The sequence below is a fragment of the Macaca mulatta genome, chromosome 2 (genome assembly GCF_049350105.2).
Source record: "Macaca mulatta isolate MMU2019108-1 chromosome 2, T2T-MMU8v2.0, whole genome shotgun sequence".
NCBI classification, from domain to species: Eukaryota; Metazoa; Chordata; class Mammalia; order Primates; family Cercopithecidae; genus Macaca; species Macaca mulatta.
This window is the reverse complement of record NC_133407.1, coordinates 44,292,579-44,313,792: the sequence shown is the minus strand read 5'-3', so window position 1 is coordinate 44,313,792 and position 21,214 is coordinate 44,292,579. Positions and strand designations below refer to the sequence as shown.

The 21,214-nt window shown below is 43.5% G+C and overlaps 1 protein-coding gene across 2 annotated transcripts in view; it reads right to left on the bottom strand.

Moving 5' to 3' along the window:
- ZBTB38 (zinc finger and BTB domain containing 38) overlaps nt 1–4,387 on the bottom strand; it is a 125,411-nt gene extending 121,024 nt beyond the window's left edge. The window contains exon 1 of one of the 2 annotated variants that reach the window (XR_013413421.1): nt 4,082–4,362. The gene's annotated coding sequence lies outside the window, so the exon portion shown is untranslated. Of the gene's footprint in view, nt 1–4,081 lie in introns of both variants that reach the window. The other variant, XM_077990895.1, reaches the window with a different exon arrangement.
- Nucleotides 4,388–21,214: the final 16,827 nt, after the last annotated feature.

Genomic DNA, 21,214 nt, shown 5'->3' with positions numbered 1-21,214 from the left:
AGTACGCACAGTTTGGTAGCCGAGGGGCTTTCTGGGATCGACAAGAAGTCCACATTGAGTTTCTGATCTGAGTAAATGAGGGGATGGTGACATCATTCACAGAAAGAGAGATTAAGAAAAGAGTAGTGGCTTCAACAAGTTTTGAGGAAGTGCTCAGTGCCACTGCAGATGTGTTGTGCATGTGGGATATTCAAATGGGGATGACTCTAGACAAGTGGATCTATCTCTAGATCTGAGACTTATTGGCAAGTAAGTGGTAGATGAGGCTGAGGACAGAAAAATGTAGGGTATTATGCACATGTATGAGAAACACCACCTTTAAGCATGGATAGACATAGAAGTCCACGAAGGAGACGGGGAGAAGATGAACTGGAAGAGAGGTCACTGTTTCTGTGCAGCGGTATGTGAACAAATGAATGATGAATATATGTGTATGTGAAATGATGAATTACCTTACCTTTCCTCCTGGCTTTCCCATCTTGAACTTCAAGCATTAGACTATACAACTAGAATCTTTCCCCATTAATCTTGGTGCAGCAGCCACCAGAGGCATGACCTAGTTCTGCATGTGGTTATAAAGTTTCTCAAGGGTTTTCAGGAAAGATTGGAAGACACAGAGTCTCAGTAGTTTTCCAACCAGTAGTTTCCCTGGCAATTAGCTTTATATATTTTTAAAATAAACTTTCTATTTTGCAGTAGTTTTTAGATTTTGAGAAAAGTTGACAAGATAGTACAAAGAATTCCCATATACCCAATACCCAGTTTCCTCCATTATTCGTGTATTACATTACTGTGGTACATTTCTTATAACTAACGGGCCAGTACAGATATAGTATTATCAACTAAAGTCCAAGCTTTATTCAATTTCCTTAGTTTTCAACTAGGGTCCTTTTTCTGTTCTAAGGAAGCACCCAGGTGACCACATTCCATGTGGTTGTCATGTCTCCTTAGGCTCCTCTGGGCTTTGACAGTTTCTCACGCTTTCCTTGTTTTCTTGATGACCCAGATAGTTTTGAGAAGTGCTGGTCAAGTATTTATAGAATTTCCTCCCATTTTATTTTGACATTTTTCTCATGGTTGGACTGGGGTCATGGGTTTGGGGGAGGAAGACCACAGAGGTAAGGTGCTGTTCCCATCACATCAGATCAAGGTACAGACCATCAACATCATCACTGCTGATGTTGACCTTAATCGCCTGGCTAAGATAGTGTTTGTCAGATTTCCCTTTTTCCCCCTTTCCATGCTGTACTCTTTGGAAGGAAGTCTGTGTGTGGCCCACACTTAAGGAATATGGAGTTATGCCCCACCTCCTTGAGGAAAGAGGTAGTTAGCTTTTTAAATCTCACCCTGCCTTTTCATTTGAAGAGAACATCTCTTCAACTTCTTTTCCTTTCTTTCAGACACCCTTTTAAGAACACACCGGCCTGTCAACTATAGAGTCTGACTTTATAGGGACCTTTTATGGGACTTAATATTTCTAAATGTGTCTAAATACACACACCTCAAAAAAAACTACATCACAAGATTTTAAAATGCAGGTAAAATGACTTCCCTTCGGGCGTGGAGGTCCCCTTCGAAGCAGGCCTAGAAGGATGCCTCCTTGTCCAGGGGTCCATCTGGCAAAGCCTCACCCTTTGTCTGCTCTGCTGGTGCCACGAGTGAGCCTGGCCTAACTGCAAAGTCAGAAATAAGTGACACCACCCTCCTCAAGAGGGAAGGATTAGAAAGGAAGTACTTGAAAAGAAAAATGATGCAGAAGATATTTTCATTGTATTATAGATAAATAAAGTCCTACTTTGTTTCAAAAACAACACTTTGTTCCTATAAACCAAGAATATCATTGTAAAAAACACAACATGATCAGAGATTGGATCACTTCAAAGAGAATTAAGGCACAGAGTTTCACACCGAGACTGTAGAAAAGAGGATTATTATTTAAAGATACTGAAACTCTAACAAGAATAATTGTCATGTGAGTTAGGAAACATAGTACTTGTATCTTAGCACAATAAATTTTTACAATTTAATAAAACATTATTGCACTCTGATAAGATAAAACCTTAATCCCCCTGCTTTGTTTCCCTCCCGTGGCTGTTTCCTGTCCCCCACCCTGCTCCCCTGCAACCCCGCTGCCTCTCCATGGGTTGGGAGGAGCAAGGAGGCAAAGCACATTAACTGTTTTTCTCTCATTCTCTTTTCCTCCTTATTGCCTGGACTTTGAAGTTCAATGTCATGTAAACATTAACTTGCTTCTTAAATAAAGCTGCAAAGAGCAAACTGTAATCTGAGCATATGATTTACCTCAACATTTTCCCATGAGCTCTAAGGATTCTGATTTCTTCTCTACCATCATGTCTCTGTCTCATAGAGTTACTTTGAAATAGTCTTAACTTATCATTATTATTGTTATTACTTTGGTATTGACATGTTTTCCAAAGAATGTCTCTTTGAGATGATTTTAGATAGCAATATTCACTGAGTTTTTAAAATGTTGTTATATATATTTTTTTAATTAAAGAAAAAACATGTTAAATGGCAGCACAGGTGGTAAAAGATGGGGCAAAAATTATACTGGCTGAAGTTTGGGACTCTCTGAACACCTTCATTAGTCAGTTTCACAAGTAAAATTGATTGCACAGGTAAAGCCTTAATCATCTTATTATAATTTTAGGAATAATCCACAGCAGCTAAGATGGTACATTTATTTTTTTGCTAGTCACCAGCCATCGTCTGCTTATATTATCAACAGTGTTTGTTTGTTGGTTTGTCTTTTTTACAGTTGTGCTAATCATGGTAGTCTAAATTAGTCTAGCAAACACTTCAACTCACCAAACTCTATGCTTCACTAATGCAGTCTTTGCAAAACTGGTGTTAAAAGGAAGAGTTTTCTGAATTTGCCTTGGAGATGTTTTTATATTTTCTCCTAGGTTACATTTTATTTTCCCCAAATTAAGGAAGTATACAAATATAGTGACTTTTCCTAACCTTGGGAACTTTAATATATGTTGCTGCCTGGGTTGCTGAAGAAAGAATCCCTTAGTCTTAACAGCCTGACTCTGTATAAACTATATTTAATTACTCCCCTTCTATCTCCACTGTAGGTGGGTTCTTTTGCAATGAACAGTGTATGTCATTTAAAGTTGGCTTGCTGGACCTGAAGTGTGTCAATGTATGATTTCAAATAAATGAAAGACTGATACTAAAAAAACTGCTAATTTTCTTAATTTTTTTCCCCTGCACTGAGCTGTTTTTCCTTGACACACAATTAAATAGTTTTGAGCCTTTGCTAAATTACTGTGTGGTTAATTTCGCTCAATGGCAGGAAAGTTAGATATTTGTAAAGTTCCTCAGTGTATCATTCCTGATTAGCTGACCTTTTCTAAATACCAAATGGACCAGTTGCAATCAATTCTATCACCACCATGATCAGCTTGCATTTATCCATAAGACATCTGTTTGTACACCAAAATAAAGTTCTTCACTGTTTCAATTCGCTTTTGAGAACTGGCATAGACACAGAACAAATGGCTGATAATGTTACAGACTTTTGAATTTATCTTAAAATATGATCACTGCTGTTTACACCTAAGTTTCAAAGAATACCTTTTTTGTTGTTATTCTGCTTGTCTGCTATTATTTTATCTTTATAAATACACTCTTCATTTTACAAAGTAACTTCAATTGCTTTATTGATTCCAGATAGCAGGGATAACATACCCAATTAACTTTGAAAACAAGACTGTTATCATCACATGATTTCTGAATAACATTAACACTTTTTACATTCATACCTACTCTCCAATCCCTTTTTCTTTCTCTTCTGCCATTCTTTCCTCCTGTCTTTCTTTTCTTTCTTCATCAATTATTTATTGAGCATCAACATGTCAGGTACTACGCTAGATGCTGGGGAATCAATAATAGATAAACTCTTGGTCTCCATGAAGCTTATTCTATTGATTTAAAATCTTTCCTATCTGTTTGTTCCAAGGGTCATTGAGAGAAAATACACTAATGGAATTCATGGGAAAGAAAGCAAACATAGAGAGCTTTCACTAAGTTGGAGAAAAAGTATGTCACCAACCTTTAGCTGTTGCAGAGTAATCTTCTTTTCGGGCTCTGGCTATATCAACAGTTCCTCTTTTCCCCAAGAACTGGCTCTGGAAAGGGCATTCTTCTTCCTCTAGCATAAATAACCCTGGGTGGGAATGTTTAGATGGATACCAGTTGGATGAGACCCAGGGCAGAAGAAGAGGCCTCCTAGAAAACTCAGATGCCCATATTCATTTGGTAGGGCTGCCCGAGGCCTTGGCTAGAGGGCTTCTGTAGACAACCACAAATGCACAGGAAAAATTGGGGAAAATCAGATAAAGGCAAACCATTAAATGACACATGTACAGAAGGGAAACAGTTAAGAATTAACTCAAATTAATTTAAGGCTACAAGAGCAAGTGGTGCAATGGCTTAGTTAATAAGAAGCTAGTCTCCAAAGCTACAGCTTTTGAGCCAAATGACTAAGGGCCTTCAGAGCTACCAAGAGGCAGGTGGCTGGACAAAGGGACCTATCACAGAGAGAATCATAAATCATCATGGGGACTAGGAGTATGCACCGTACAATGGATGGAAACAGATTTGTTCACACATCCATCTACCCATATATACATCTACTATTATTGATTCAGCAAACACTTGTTGATTACCACTGTTCTAGGTAATGGTGCTGGGGATACAGCAGTGAACATGCCCTCATGAAGCTTAAAATTCAGCTTAAACATGCCCTCATGAAGCTTAAAATTCAGCAACACGCAGGGGGCTTGTTGAAAAATCAACTGGAATGTAGATAGGGATTATACAAAGAAAAAAACAATGTTGAAACTTGAATCTGCCAAGTTTGGCTAGTTTCTTTGGAATACCAGGGCCCAAAGAACCTACCCCTTCAACTTTTCACTAGTCTGAAGTTGTGCCCCTTTTTTATCTTTCTCTCAGCTCAGCAAAACCATATAAGCATCCACATCTTTAGGCTCAGGCTCATCTATACTGAGGCCTTCAGTCCTGCTCTAACAGGAAACATGAAACCCTTGGATGTCTGCACTTTCCTAGGAATCAAGTTCTTGAATTTCGGATTTCTTTATGATTTTTGACCTCTAAAAATTGAGCTCAAGTTCCTGGCTTTCCCATGCTCAATATTTACCCAATGTCCTTTGCTTAACGGATATCCATCCATCTTCATGACCCCACTCAAATATCTAACCTGAAGAACTGGAGTTGAGGGTGTAACAGCCCATTCAGAATGTGTAGGAAGTGCAGTCAGTGGACAGAGGTGAGCAAACCCAAAACTGAGATGGGTTAAACACCTGGAGGCCAGATCAGGAGATATAGATCACAGGCATCATAGTTTATGGAGAGCACATTTCTTCTAGAAGACTGTCCCAGAAATTTTTCATGCTGTATTGTGATTTGAAGACAGTTTAGTGGTGAGAGTAAGGGGCTTCTTTGCGAATAAAATCAGGGAAAAGACTATTTGTTAATTCAGACAAAACAGAAGGGTACAGGACAAATAACTACCTGTAGAAGAGTGATTGTCCTTGAAGAGTCTGGAAAAGCTAGGGAGTAAGGATTTATCACCATGTCATCAGCACTGGTGGGATGGATGGACGGATGATTGACTGGTCTTCTTGTCCATTTGGAAGCCATGTCCTATAGACATGGACTATCATAATTTCATTTATTCATTCATTCATTCTTCTGTTTATTGATTTTATTTTACTATTTTATTTTTTTGAGACAGAGTCTCACTCTGTTGCCCAGGATGGAGTGCAGTGGCGCCAGGCTGGCTCACTGTAACCTCTGCCTCTCAGGTTTAAGTGATTCTCCTGCCTCAGCCTCTCGAGTAGCTGGGACATGCAACACCATGCCTAGCTACTTTTTATAGTTTAGCAGAGATGGGGTTTCCTCATGTTGGCCAGGTTGGTCTTGAACTCCTGACCTCAAGTGATCTGCCCATCTCGGCCTCCCAAAGTGCTGGGATTACAGGCGTAAGCCACCGTTCCCAGCCTCCTTTTTAAATCTAGATACTATTAATATAACTTGATAGATAAGACACAATCCCTTTCCTCTTGGAGCTCACAGTCTAATGGGAAATACAGGCTTATACTCGACTAATTAAAATACTGTGGGTTGAGGTTTCTGACAGAAGGTTCCTTGGGATCTCAGAGCAGAGGCAATCTAATGCTCCCCCCGAAAGTGAGAGAAAGCATTGCTAAGGAAGTGACCTTTCAGTTGGACAAGGGTCACAAGGATATTTCCAAGGTACATTTTTTTTTGGTCTTCACTTAGCTCTTCCTAATGGGAAAAGATTTTTTGGCCAGGCGCGGTGGCTCAAGCCTGTAATCCCAGCACTTTGGGAGGCCGAGACGGGCGGATCACGAGGTCAGGAGATCGAGACCATCCTGGCTAATACGGTGAAACCCCGTCTCTACTAAAAATACAAAAAACTAGCCGGGCGAGGTGGCGGGCGCCTGTGGTCCCAGCTACTCGGGAGGCTGAGGCAGGAGAATGGCGGGAACCCGGGAGGCGGAGCTTGCAGTGAGCTGAGGTCCGGCCACTGCACTCCAGCCCGGCGACAGAGCCAGACTCCGTCTCAAAAAAAAAAAAAAAAAAAAAAAAAAAAAAAAGATTTTTTAGGACTAGTCTACCATGAATAGTTCAGTATTCCTGAAAAAATACGGTTCTCACTGTTAATCAGTGAATTCCAATTAATTACTTAGAACTAGTGTGTAAATTACTTACTTAGGCCTGAACTGAATTTTGTTTTGAATCTACAAAGCCCAAGACTAATCCTTTAGCAGGGGTAGAAGATATGATAACTGAAAGACCCAGCCTAATTGGCCAGACATTCCTATTTTTCTTTACCAACTTACTATTGGCAACTGGCTCAACCCAGGAACTTTTAGGGCAGTGTAACAGCAAGCTCCACGCTTCCTAAAGAAAAAGTAAATATGTGTATGGGAGTGTAGCACGGGCCTCTTCTATACTTAAAGAAGGTATTTTCAAACAGTTCCTAATAACAGTTAACTGGAGGACTTGAATTAACTTCTATTTTCCCAGGACCCTAAGCCTTTAGGCTTTCAAGCCTCTGCTAGGGCTGTCATAACAAAACACCATAGACTGGGTGGCTTAAACAAGAAAAACTTATTTTCTCACAGTCTGGAAGCTGAAAGTTCAAGATCAAAGTGTTGGCAGGGCGGGCTTCCTCTGAGGCCTCTCTTCTTGGCTTGCACATGGCCACTCTTTTGCTGCCTCTTCACATGGGCTTTTCTCTGTGCCTCCACATCCCTAGCGTGTCTCTTCTGTGTACAAGTTTCTCCTTACAAGGAGACCAGTCATACTGGATTAAGGACCACTCTAATGGCTTCATTTTAACTTAACCACCTCTTTAAAAGCCCCACCTCGAAATACTGTCAAATCCTGAGATATTGGAGACTAGGGCTTCAATCTATAAATGTTAAGGAGATACAATTCAACACGTGACATCCCCCCTTTGCAGATTCCTGCTTTCTGATTGCCCTGTGATTTACTGTGTGGACAACTGCATGAACCACTAAGGAAGCCAGTGACCACAGGGTCCTCTACTTCTTAAAACAATGCCCACTTCAAACTAAGAGAGAAGTGGAGAGTCTTGGGACCTGCATACCATAGGCATACCTGCACTCGACTGCAGAGTGAGCCTCTTTTCATGTCCTCCCAGGATTTGGGACAGCTTCCTGAGTTTTACGAGTGACATAGTGAGTTTCTATTAAAAGCAGCTGAAATGTCCATTTTGTACCTCAGGAGCACATGGGAAAGATGCAGACCATCGGCCACCAGAGGCTTCGGACTAACGAGTCTTCAAAGAGGTCAGGCTGCTCTGTAGAAGCAAAATACAATGTAATAATAGAGTCAAGATGACACAAAGTAAAAAGAACTCTGCAAAGCACAGTTAGTACCACTCTGAAAATCAGTGTTTCCTGTTTGCTAATAAACCTCATTCTCCCGGGGCGCCCTGGTCAATGTGAACAGGTCCTATTTGCCAGTGGCTGTAGGTCAATTTGCTGAATGCCAGTTGTTTCCATTTTACATGTGTAGTCCCTGCCAGTCCCACCCCTTCTCTTCCTGTCCCTCTAAGTTTCTTCAGTTATTTCCAATCCCTCTCATTTGTTTTTATTTCCATCAGTCCCTCTAAATGCCTTTTATCTCCTCTCCCCCTCCCCCAATCAATCCTAGTTCTTCCAAATCTCTCCTGGCCCCACACATCCCCCGCCTTTACATTCCAGTCCTTTAGTACCTCCCATTGTGTCCATTCCCCTAGCCCCTGCCACTCTTCCCCAGCTCCCCACTACCTCAAAGTGTACACATGCATTTTAATGTTGATAAGGGGTCCAACTGCCTACCACAAATGCTGTACCAATTTACATGCACATCAACATTAAACTCAATGAAAAGGCTTGATCTCAGAAATACCTTCAATAACCCTATTACTCTTTAACTATCTGATAATATGCTTTGTGAAAATAAACATCATACTGCTACTTTATTTTGTATTTTTTTTGAATACTAGTAATGTTGAAAATCCTGTCATATGTTGGTTGGCCAATTGTGTTTCTGATTCTGTAATTACCTGTGATATGGTTTAGCTGCGTCCCTACCCAAATCTCATCTTGAACTTCCATGTGTTGTGGAAGGGACCTGGTGGGAGGTAATAGGATTATGGGGGCAGGTCTTTCCATGCTGTTCTCATGATAGTGAAAAAAGTCTCATGAGATCTGATGATATTATAAGGGGATATCATCTTGAATTTCCATGTGTTGTGGAAGGGACCCAGTGGGAGGTAATAGGATTATGGGGGCAGGTCTTTCCATGCTGTTCTCATGATAGTGAAAAAAGTCTCATGAGATATGTTGATATTATAAGGGGAGTTTCCCTGCACAAGCTCTCTCTTTGCCTGCTGCCATTCATGTAAGATGTGACTTGCTCCTCCTTGCCTTTAGCCATGATTGTGAGGCCTCCCCAGCCATGTGGGACTATAAGTCCATTAAATCTCTTTCTTTTGTAAATTGCCCAGTCTCAGGTATGTCTTTATCAGCAGTGTGAAAACGAACTAATACGGTAAACTGGTAGCTGTAGAGTGCGGCCACTGCCAAAAAGAAACCTGAAAATGTGGAAGTGACTTTGGAACTGGGTAACACACAGAGATTGGAACAGTTTGGAGGGCTTGGAAGAAGATAGGAAAATGTGGGAAAGTTTGGAACCTCCTACAGACTTGTTGAATGGCTTTGACCAAAATGCTGATAATGATATGGAGAATGAAATCCAGGCTGAGGTGGTCTCTGATGGAGATGTGGAACTTGTTGGGAACTGCAGCAAAGTGACTCTTACGTTTTAGCAAAGAAACTGGCAGCATTTTGCCCCTGTCCTAGAGATTTGTGGAACTTTGAAATGGAGAGAGATGATTTAGGGTGCCTGTGGAAGAAATTTCTAAGCAGCAAAGCATTTAAGAGGTGACTTGGGCACTGTTAAAGGCATTCAGTTTTATAAGGGAAGCAGTGCACAAAAGTTTGGAAAATTTGCAGCCTGACAATGCATTAGAAAAGAAAATCCCATCTTCTGAGGAGAAATTGAAGCTGGCTTCAGAAATTTACATAATGAGGAGCTGAATGTTAATCCACAAGACAATGGGGAAAATGTCTCCAGGGCATGTCAGAGGTCTTCATGGCAGCCCCTCCTATCACAGGTCTGGAGGCCTAGGAGGAAAAAATGGTTTCATGGACTGGGCCCAGGGTCCCTATGCTGCGTGCAGCCTAGGGACTTGGTGCCCTGTGTCCCAGCCACTCCAGCTGTGGCTGAAAGGTGCCAATGAAGAGCTCAGGCTGTGGCTTCAGAGGGTGCCAGCCCCAAGTCTTGGCAGTTTCCACATGGTGTTGAGCCTGTGAGTGCACAGAAGCCAAGAATTGGGGTTTGGGAACCTCTGCCTAGATTTCAGAGGATGTATGGAAACACCTAGATGTCCAGGAAGAAGTTTGCTGCAGGGACAGGGCCCTCATGGAGTACCTGTGCTAGGGCAGTGCAGAAGGGAAATGTGGGGTAGGAGCCCCCACACAAAGTCCCTAATGCAGCACTGCCTAGTGGAGCTGTAAGAAGAGGACCACCATCCTCCAAACCCCAGAATAGTGGATCCACCAACAGCTTGCACCATGCACCTGGAAAAGCTGCAGATACTCAACGCCAGCCTGTGAAAGCAGCCAGGAAGGAGGCTATACCCTGCAAAGCCACAGGGGCGGAGCTGTCCAAGACCATGGGATCCCACATCTTGCATCAACGTGACCCAGATGTGAAACATGGAGTCAAAGGAGATCATTTTAGAGCTTTAAGACTTTACCATTCTGCTAGATTTCGGACTTGCATGGGGCCTGTAACCCCTTTGTTTTGACCAATTTCTCCCATTTGGAACAGCTGTATTTACCCAATGCCTATACCCCCACTGTATCTAGGAAGTAACTAACTTGCTTTTGATCTTACAGGTTCATAGGTAGAAGTCTCAGATGCCTTGTCTCAGATGAGACTTTGGACTGTGGACTTTTGAGTTAATGCTGAAATGGGTTAAGACTTTGGGGGACTGTTGGGAAAGGATGATTGCTTTTGAAATATAAAGACATGAGATTTGGGAGAAGGCATGAGATTTGGGAGGAGCCAGGGGTGGAATGATATGGTTGGCTCTGTGTCCCCACCCAAGTCTCATCTTGAATTCCCATGTGTTGTGGGAGAAACCTGGTGGGAGGTAATAGAATCATGGGGGCAGGTCTTTCTCATGCTGTTCTCGTGATAGTGAATAAGTCTCACGAGATCTGATAGTATTATAAGGGGAGTTTCCCTGCACAAGCTCTCTCTTTGCCTGCTGCCATCTATGAAAGATGTGACTTGCTCCTCATTGTCTTCAGCCATGATTGTGAGGCCTCCCCAACCATGTGGAACTATAAGTCCATTAAACCTCTTTCTTTTGTAAATTGGCCAGTCTTGGGTATGTCTTAATCAGCAGTGTGAAAATAGACTAATACAGCCTATTAATATTCTTTGTCCATTTTTCAATTGGGCTGCCTTTTTCTTACTGATTTATTTTTTATTTATCTTGTGAATATTTTTCTCCTACATATACCTTGTCTTCGAACTAGCTGGGCTAAGACAGATTGAATATTCCTTAAAATGCTGTTATACAGACATAAAGGAATACTGGCCAACAAATATTTTGCAGAAATGTTCAAAAACTGTTAAGAGTACTATCCAGTATGAATTGCCAAAAACCTTGTAAATAAGTAAAAGGAGCAAGTAAATGTGGTGAATTGGTCAATCATTGAATTGGCTTTTAGCAAATGAGGCTGCTTATTTTACCAGCATATCTTCTCAAATACCTCAAAATATGACAGCATTTCTTAGTTTTATATTTCCATTTTCCCTTCAATTTCATTACCTTTATTTCTTTCCTTCTTTAATCACGTAGGCAATATATTTTATTGTGGAAATAATTTAAATATATATAGGGAATTGTAGCAGGCATTTTTTTGTGTCTAATAGTCATGCCCTATCTTCCGTGTTGGCAAAGCCCAAATTTTGTTCAAGTATCTACCAATCTTGTTAATTGAATTATTTAATTCTCTAATATTATCACAGGAGCTGGGTGTGGTGGCATTCTCCTGTATGCCCAGCCACTTAGAAGGCTGAGGTAGGAGGATCACTTGAGCATAGGAGGTTGAGGCTACAGTGAGCTCTGATTACACCACTGCATTCCAGCCTAGGTGACAGAGCGAGACCCTATTTATAAAAAAATAAAAATAAAAATAAAAATAATTTTATTATAGCTCGTGTATCACTTATCCAAAATACTTGGGATCAGGAGTATTTTGGACTTTTTCAGATTTCTAAATATTTGCATTATACTTACCAGTTCAGCATCCTTAACCTGAAAATCCAAAATCCAAAATGTCTAGTGAGCATTTTCTTTGAGCGTCATATAGGTACTCAAAAAGTTTCAAATTTTGGAGCATTTTGGGTTTCAGATTTTGGGATCAGGATGTTCAACTGGCACCAGGTTTATGCATTTCTAAGAGTTACATTAAGAGAAGGAAACTTGTCTTTGATTTATGAATTTCTAAGAGTTACATTAAGACAAATTTGCTTTCCTAGCCCCAAGGCCCTTTGGAGAGAGGGAGGGACCCTGGAACCACATTCGGTGATCACACTGGGAGCAGGTCCACTCACTCAACCATGGTGTAGTGAGGCCACCTTTATGCCTCTTGTGGACTTCCATTTAGAAGGTGCTCAGATGAATTCCTAAAGTGGTCTGAAGTGGATTCAGGGTACAGCAGCCACCCCAGTATATATCTATTCATGAGGGCTTTTGGTGAGAGAATCTGGCAGACACTGTATATGTATGTATGACAAGTGATGACATCTTGCCTGACCCTAGGGGAGAGAGAGACTACACCAGAATCCATTGAGATCGCATATGTGGCTAGACGTCTGGAGGCTCTCAGGTTACAAAAACAGGTGTGGTGGTTTGTGCCTGTAATTCCAGCAACTTGGGAAGATCACTTGAGGCCAGAGTTTGAGACCAATGTGGTAATGTAGTGAGATCCCATCTCTCAAAAATAGAAAGAATTAGCCAGGCATGGTGGCATGCACCTGTAATCCTAGCTACTCAGTAGGCTGGGGCAAGAGGGTTGCTTGAGCCCAGGAGTTCAAGGCTGTAGTGAGCTATGATTGTGCCACTGCCCCACCACCTGGGCGACAGAGCAAGACCCCATCTGCTGGAAGAAAAAAAAAAAAAAAAGTCACAAATATGTTGCAGAGACAGACTCAGGAAGCTGTGAAATGTGCATAAAATTTTTCAGAGCCAAACAATGCACATTCAGGCGCAATATATCAAATTTTTCTTTGGCAAATCTCCTTAATTTTCTGGCTTAATAAATGACAGCTGGGTTCTCAGCTTCCACATTCCTGTCTATTCTGATGCTTTAGTTAAAGTATATGCAGAAAATCTGGCCTACCAGAGATAAGTAGTTGGAAATGGGGAGATTATTTTAACAGCTTTTTAGGTAACTGTGAATATTATTCTTGGATACTGTACCAAAACTCAACAAATATATAGCTTGTTAATGTTTAGAAGCAAAGTGGAATCTACAACTACATCCATGAACTTCTTGAGTTATTATTACCTTAAAAATCCATTGGACTGTCTTGCAATTGAAATAGATTTTTTTTCTTACCCATCCATCATGGTTTTGTACCATCATGAATAAAATACTGGTTCACTTAAGTGTTATTAAAATATATCCACATATTCTTTGATACTCCTCACTTTTAAGAGGTGGAGCTTAGGCCTGGTGCAGTGGCTCATACCTGTAATCCCAGCACTTTGAGAGGCTGAGGTGGGTGGATCACGAGGTCAGGAGTTCGAGACCAGCCTGGCAAACATGGTGAAACCCTGTCACTCCTAATAATACAAAAAATAAGCAGGGTGTGGTGGTGGGCGCCTGTAATCCCAGCTACTCAGGAGGGTGAGGCCTGGGAATTCCTTGAACCCGGGAGGCGGAGGTTGCAGTGAGCTGAGATCATGCCACTGCACTCCAGCCTGGGTGACAGAGCAAGACTCTATCTCAAAAAATAAAATAAAATAAAAAAATTAAAAAAAAGAGGTGGAGATTAATTCTCCTGTCTTTGATTGTTGGCTGTGCATAGTGGCTTGCTTCTGTCAGAGGCATTTGAACCAGAGCAACTCCATCTTAAATAGGGGCTGGGTAAAATAAGGCTTGAGACCTGCTGGCTGCATTCCCAGGAGGTTAGGCATTCTAAGTCACAGGATGAGACAGGAGGTCAGCACAAGATACAGGTCATAAAGACCTTGCTGATGAAACAGATTGCAGTAAAGAAGCTGACTACAACCCACCAAAACAAAAATGGCAATGAGAGTGACCTCTGGTCATCTTCTCTGCTACACTCCCACCAGTGCCATGACAGTTTTTCCATGGCAACATCGGGAAGTTGCCCTACATGGTCTAAAATGGGGAGGCAAGAATAATTCACCCCTTGTTTAGCATATAATCAGGAAATAATTATAAAAAGGAGCAACCACAAGGGAGAAGCCATTCTTCTATTCCTTTACTTAATACTGCCTATGGAGTAGACATTATTCCTTCACTTTTTTCTTTTTTTGAGGTGGAGTCTCCCTCTGTCACCCAGGCTGGAGTACAGTGGTGCCATCTTGGCTCACTGCAACCTCTGCCTCCTGGGTTCACACAATTCTCATGCTTCAGCCTCCCAAGTAGCTGGGATTATAGGTGTGTGCCACCATGCCTGGCTATGTTTTGTATTTTTAGTAGAGACAAGGTTTTGCCATGTTGGCCATGCTGGTCTCAAACTCCTGACCTCAAGTGATCCTTCCGACTCTGCCTCCGTAAGTGCTGGGTTTACAGGCGTGAGCCACTGAACCTGGCCTATTCCTTCACTTTCTTAATAAACTTCCTTTCACTTTACAGACTCGCCCAAAATTCTTCCTTGCATGAGATCCAAGAACCTCTCTTGGGGTCTGGATTGGAACCTCTTTCTGGTGACACTTCTAATAAATAGAATGTGACAAAGCATGACTTCTAAGGGTAGATTATAAAAGACACTGAGGGTTCCATTTTGTGCTCTTTCTCTCTCTCTCTCTCGGATCACTCGTTCTGGGGGAAGCTAGCTGTCATGTTATAAAGATACTGAAAGCCCTGTGGAGAGGTCCATGTGGTGAGGAACTGAGGCCTCCTGCCAACAGCCAACAAGGAAACGAGGCCTCCTGCTGACAGCCATGTATGTAAGGCATCTTGAAAGCAGATCCTCCATCTCCAGTTAATCCTTTAGATGACAACAGCCAGCAGGCATGTTGACTGCATCTTCAGGAGAAACCTGAAGTCAGAACCATGTGGTCAAATTCTTGACCCACAGAAACTGTATGATAATAGGTGTTTGTTGTTTTAAGTCACTACGTTTTGGGATAATTTGTTATGTAACAACAGATATCTAATACATGGAGTTATGCAGATCTTCCAAATGTTGGCACATTTCTTTATTCAATGTTTTTTAAAATCACATTCGTTAATACTATCACCAAGCTCATCAGAAAAACCTTTTACGTACTGGGATGCTGTTAAGCTCGTGGTGGCAGATATGTTTTCTTTTTCTTTCTTTCTTTTTGGTGATAGGGTCTCACTCTGTTACTCAGGCTGGAGTTCAGTGGCACAAACATGGCTCACTGCAGCCTTGACCTGCCAGGCTCAAGTGATCCTCCTGCCTCAGCCTCACCTGTGACCACAGGCACACACCACCACGCTCAGCTAATTTTTTTTGTAGAGATGGGGGGTTTTCCCATGTTGCCCAGACTAGTCTCGAACTCCTTGCCTCAAGTATCTGTCCTCCTTGGCCTCCCAAAGTGTTGGGACTACAGGTGTGAGCCACTGTGCCCAGCCTGGATATGTTTTTCAAAATTCTAACCTTTTCCTTGAAAACTCAAATTTTCTCATTGGCATCAAATAATGTCAGTTGTTTCCCTTGAAGTGGTTAGCTTACTTTGTTTATTTTTTAGAAAATATCTATCAAATACCCAGGTCCAAGTAATCATACTATCAGCTGATCAAGTAAAAGAGGTATTTTCCACGTATATTTATTGCAGCACTACTCACAATAGCAAAGACTTGGAACCAACCCGAATGGCCATCAATGATAGACTGGATAAAGAAAATGTGGCACATACACACCATGGAATACTATGCAGCCATCAAAAAGAATGAACCTGGAAGCCATTATTCTCAGCAAACTAACACAGGAACAGAAAACCAAACACTGCATGTTCTCACTTATAAGTGGGAGCTGAACAATGAAAACACATGGACACAGGGAAGGGAAAGACACAAACTGGAGCCTGTCGGGGGTGGGGAGCAAGGGGAGGCAGAGCATTAGGACAAATACCTAACGTATGCGCGGCTTAAAACCTCGATGACGGCCGGGAGTGGTGGCTCAAGCCTGTAATCCCAGCACTTTGGGAGGCCGAGACGGGCGGATCACGAGGTCAGGAGATCGAGACCATCCTGGCTAACATGGTGAAACCCCGTCTCTAGTAAAAAATACAAAAACAAAAACTAGCCGGGCGAGGTGGCAGCGCCTGTAGTCCCAGCTACTCGGGAGGCTGAGGCAGGAGAATGGCGTGAACCCGGGAGGCGGAGCTTGCAGTGAGCTGAGATCCAGCCACTGCACTCCAGCCTGGGCGACAGAACGAGACTCCGTTTAAAAAAAAAAAAAAAAAAAAACCTTGATGACGAGTTGATAGGTGCAGCAAACCACCATGGCACATGTATACCTATGTAACAAACCTGCACATTCTGTACATGTATCCCAGAACTTAAAGTAAAATAAATAAATAAAAGTTTGCAAAAATACAATGAAAAAAAAAAAAAAAGAGGTGTTTTCCAGAAAAAAGGTCTAGTTCAGCTAGGAACTCAACCAAGCACAGAACTGCTTTTCCTCAGGACATAATACCTTTGTGTGCAGCAGACTTGCTTTATGCACACTTCCTATTTGTCACACAAAATATTTAAATGCCATGTAATCAAGGCTCAAAATGGAGTAAAATGAATACTCTTTATAACTTCATTAAGGACATTAAGTGGAACTGGCTTTCCCATGCCCTTCCCCTACAAGTATAGTGGCGAAAAATACAGTAACTGCCAATATAGTTTGGTGTCACTGCCTTGAATCACACCAAGGTGCCAGCAGTTTTACCTACAATTTTAAACGTAAATATCACAACAGTGAAAAATGCAAATAAAACTTAGTATTACTGTGAAAACAGTTTTGACCTTGCAGATTCCCTAAAAGGATCTCGGGGACCTCCACAGGTCTACTCAGGTAGGAAATGTGTTAACATGGAGCAACACGGGAGAAGGGACAGGCACCTCTGGGAAGCCTGTACTTCATGAAACTGTTAGAAGACACTGAGTTACCAGTGGTGGTAGCTCCCTAGGAGCGGTTGTGATGCAGGACAGGAGAGCCACAAAGTGTGGCTTTTTCCTTGGCTTTGCCCAGGAAAGAATTCAAGGGCTAGCTAGTGGCAGGGTAGCTGAAATCAGCTTGATTGAGGTGGCAGTGTTACAGCTCCATGACTGATCCTGCAGGGCAGGGCGACCCCACAGGCAGAGAGTAGCTGCTCAGGGCAGTTCTATGGTCATATTTATACCTATTTTTAATTGCATGCAGATTAAGGGTTAGCTTATGCAGAGTTTTCTAGGAAAAGGGGAGTAACTTCTGGGTCATTGGGTCATTGCCATTCAAAGAGGCAGGAACTCCCCGGTGTTGCCATGGTTATGGTAAACTGACGGCACACTGGTGGGTATGTCTTATGGAAAGCTGTTTCTGCCTCATCCTTGTTTTAGCCCATCCAGTTACGCCCATTTCTTGACAGGTCCTCTAAGTGGCTCCAAAGGAGAAAGGTGAAAATATGCCATGGGGCCCACTGCTAGGATCTGAGGGATGAGGCTGGGAGTGGAGGAAGTGAGGAAAGAGGCTGGCCACCTACAGAACTCACGCATTTGAGGATATGAGCTGGATAAGCCCAGGCCACAGGAAAATTATCTTCTTGGGAACAGAGGTGGCAGATCAGGAGCCACAGATCTTCCCGCCACCCCCTAGCTACTGTCCACACCTGTCTCCACCACCTGTAGCCCCTCCTCCGACAGCCACAGCTAGAAGTAGAAGAGCTGCGGAACTCACATGTAGGGCTCTGTGGGTTTGGCTCTTAGAGTCAAGATGGTCACTGCCTCCAAGTGGCAGATAAGCAATGCAGGATTGGAGATAAGGGACAGACCATCTAACCACCAGCTTCTATCCCCTAGAGACACCATGAGGTGGGCAGAGAGCAAGTACTGGCTACAGGCAAAGCCAGAGCAGGCAGAAGTAGTGTATAGAACACCCTTGACATAAGTAACTCCATCTTAGCAAAAGACTCCAATTTACATTTCAAAAAATTTACTTTCCACTTTACATGCCAACAGAGACCCGATGTTCGCCTAACCAAAAAAGACTGTACCCAACCAAATACGGGCATAAACAGGCACACTCCTTCACTATCAGTCGTCACCAGAAGACCCCCGTGGCCACAAAAAGAGCAGGACTTCACCAGCTCTAAATGGCCGTCTTAACAGACCCTATCTTGCGGTCGCCCATGATAAACACTCAGCATCTGCTGCCTAAGGCTCTGCCCACATCAAAGACTTCCTTGCAAGACACTGAGACCAGGATACTTTGTCTCTCCTGGGACTAGTTTGTTAACCCCTTTTCCTATCTATCTCCTTTGCTCTTGATGTTAAATGTTACCCTGCTTGATGTGGAATGTTTAATCTACAACATTTAACACGCTGACTAAGTATACTATTTTGTATGCTTTGCAATACCGACTTGTGTAGTGGCTGAAGCCTATGTGCCCATGGCTCTGACTACCGAGTGAGTGGGTAGTATTAGGAGAACTGCCTCCTTGGGAACTCCATGTAGCTCCTGGCTCTTAAGACTGGAATAGCATCAGTAAAAGTCTGACCTTGCGGAAAGACACAAACGACCTGTTTCTGTCTGACCTTCCTTGCTCCGCTCACGACAGAGAATGCGCTGGGAACCAGGGAAATGCACAGCCAAGAGCGGAAGGGGTGTGGCCAGGCACCTTCCTTCCTAAGTCCGGGTTTCTCTGGCTCACGAACGACCCCTGGAGGTAGACACCCGACGAAACCGCCTACCGGTCTACCTCTTCAGAAACCCTGTGCCCGCCCGGTTGGCCCGCCTTCCGCTTTCGAAAGCAGAGGCAGTTCCGGGGTGGGAACCACGCGGAGCTTTCTGGGAAATGTAGTCCTTGTCAAGATGCTTCTGGGAGTCGTAGTCCCTACCTGTTGTCTCCGCGCACCGCCTTTCCGTTTTCCTGTTGCGGCTTCTATCCCTCTGCGGCGTGGGAAAGAGACGTGCGCGCCCTTGCGTGGTCCTGCTTGGACCTGTGGCCTCTCTGGCTTCTGGTCGCGTGGAGAAGGTTTATGGGGTGGAACGTGACAGACAGGCTCGGGCACTTTTGCGTCTGGCAGTTAGGCAGCAGGTGGAAGTTTCCGTGATGGGGACTCAGGGGCAGCGCCAAAGGGCCCCAGAGAACGAGGCATCTAAGGGGGAAGGGGTGTGAGATACGAGCGGACTGAGGGGAGACGCGCCCAAAGCCGGGGACCTCACGACCGCAGGGTCGACCTTGAAAGAGCCCTGGACTCATACCGAGGAGATGGGCAGTGTCCTCCGACAGTGGAAAGCCGTTGTCCGCTTCAGGGGAGGCGCGCTGCGACCCAAAAGTCATTTTACCATCGTCTCTGTGGCTGCAGTTCAGAAATGTTATGGGGGAGGCCACTGAAGGCTGAGCAGGAGCCCGGGGAGAGGTGATGGGGGCTGATGGTGGGGGTGGGAGCGTGGATTCAGTGGATGATGAGGGATCAGAGAGTGGGACGAGTTGAGGATTCCCAGATTTCTGGTGTGGGCTGTAGGCCTGTCTGCAGATACTGTCACCTAGTGGAATTCTTTTCCGTAACTTGTCTTAACTTAATGAGAGGCTTGAAGGTTAAATGGTTAAGGATGCACGTGCACATCCATTCACCAAACCATTCAGATGCTCACACTAAACCCAAAGGCCACTCGTTCACATATGCACACAGCTCAGTTATACCTACCCTTGTGAACACACCGGTGTGTAATACACACAGCCACATAACAATTCATGATCACGTACTCGTGGCACCAAACAAAGGGTAAATGTATCCATCTCTACTTAAAGGTCCTCTGCTATCTTGGGTGAAGTGTGACCTCCACACAAGAAGGACCCAGGTTGACTTCCTCAGTCCTCTCTGGAAGCTTCAAACAGCTCAGCCTTTTTCCTTTCTCTTGGCTACATCCACCTCCTCTAAGGCCCTCTAACTCTTCCTAGTCATCTTCCTGCCACACTGGCTTGATGGGAGGGAGATAAAAATGGGCTTGAATTCAGACAAGGGCTTTGCTTATCTGAAATGTGTTTGCTGAGGATCTTATTCCCAGAGCAGTAGCTCTGAACATATTAATATTTTGGGTGTGCTAAACTCTGTTAAGAATCCAATGAAAGTTGTGAACCCTCTTCCTGGATAAACACACATCTTTACATCCACACTGTTTTGAAAGCAAAATTGAAACCCATCTGTGGGGTCCTGGTTAAGAACCTCACCGGAAGGAGATCAGAACATCAGTTTCCTGATTGCCCTGTCTTAGCTCATTCAGGCTGCTATAACAAAATATCTTAGACTAGGTAATGTATAAGTAACAGAAATATATTGTTTATAGTTTTGGAGGCTAGGAAGTCCAAGATCAAGGACTGGACTGGTGAAGGCTTACTCTCTGCTTCAAAGATGGTGCCTTGTAGCTGTGTCCTCACACGGTGGAAGGGCCAAGTTAGCTCCCTTCAACTCCAACTCCTTTTATAAGGCCACTAAGCCCATTCCTGAGCAGAGCCTTCATGAATTAATCACTTCCTCAAAGGTCCCATCTCTTAATACTATCACATTGGGTTTTGGGTTCCAATATATGAATTTGGGGAGATCACCAATATTCTGACCATAACACCCTTTCTGCAGTCTTCAAGTGGCTCAAGAGGGGAGAAGAATAGGGTCTCAGTCCCCATGGGGATTGGAGCGTGAGGAAAGGGCAGCCTCTTCTCCCATCCATCTGTAACCCTTAGTTATGGAGCCAGACATCAGGTATTGTAGGTCCTCCGCTGGGCAGTCAGTCATTCAGCTGGTTAAAGAGTCAGTCATACAGTCAGTTTAAGCTTGTCAGGTGTTCAGTTACCTACGGTTAGTACATCAGTAAGAAATTCAGTAGGTGGCCAGGTGCGGTGGCTCATGCCTGTAATGCCAGCACTTTGGAGACCGAGGCGGGCAGATCACGAGGTCAGGAGATCGAGACCAGCCTGGCCAACAAAGTGAAACTCCGTCTCTACTAAAAAATACAAAACATTAGCCAGGCGTGGTGGCAGGCTCCTGTAGGCCCAGCTACTCAGGAGGCTGAAGCAGAAGAATGGTGTGAAGCTGGGAGGCGGCGCTTGCAGTGAGTCGAGATCGTG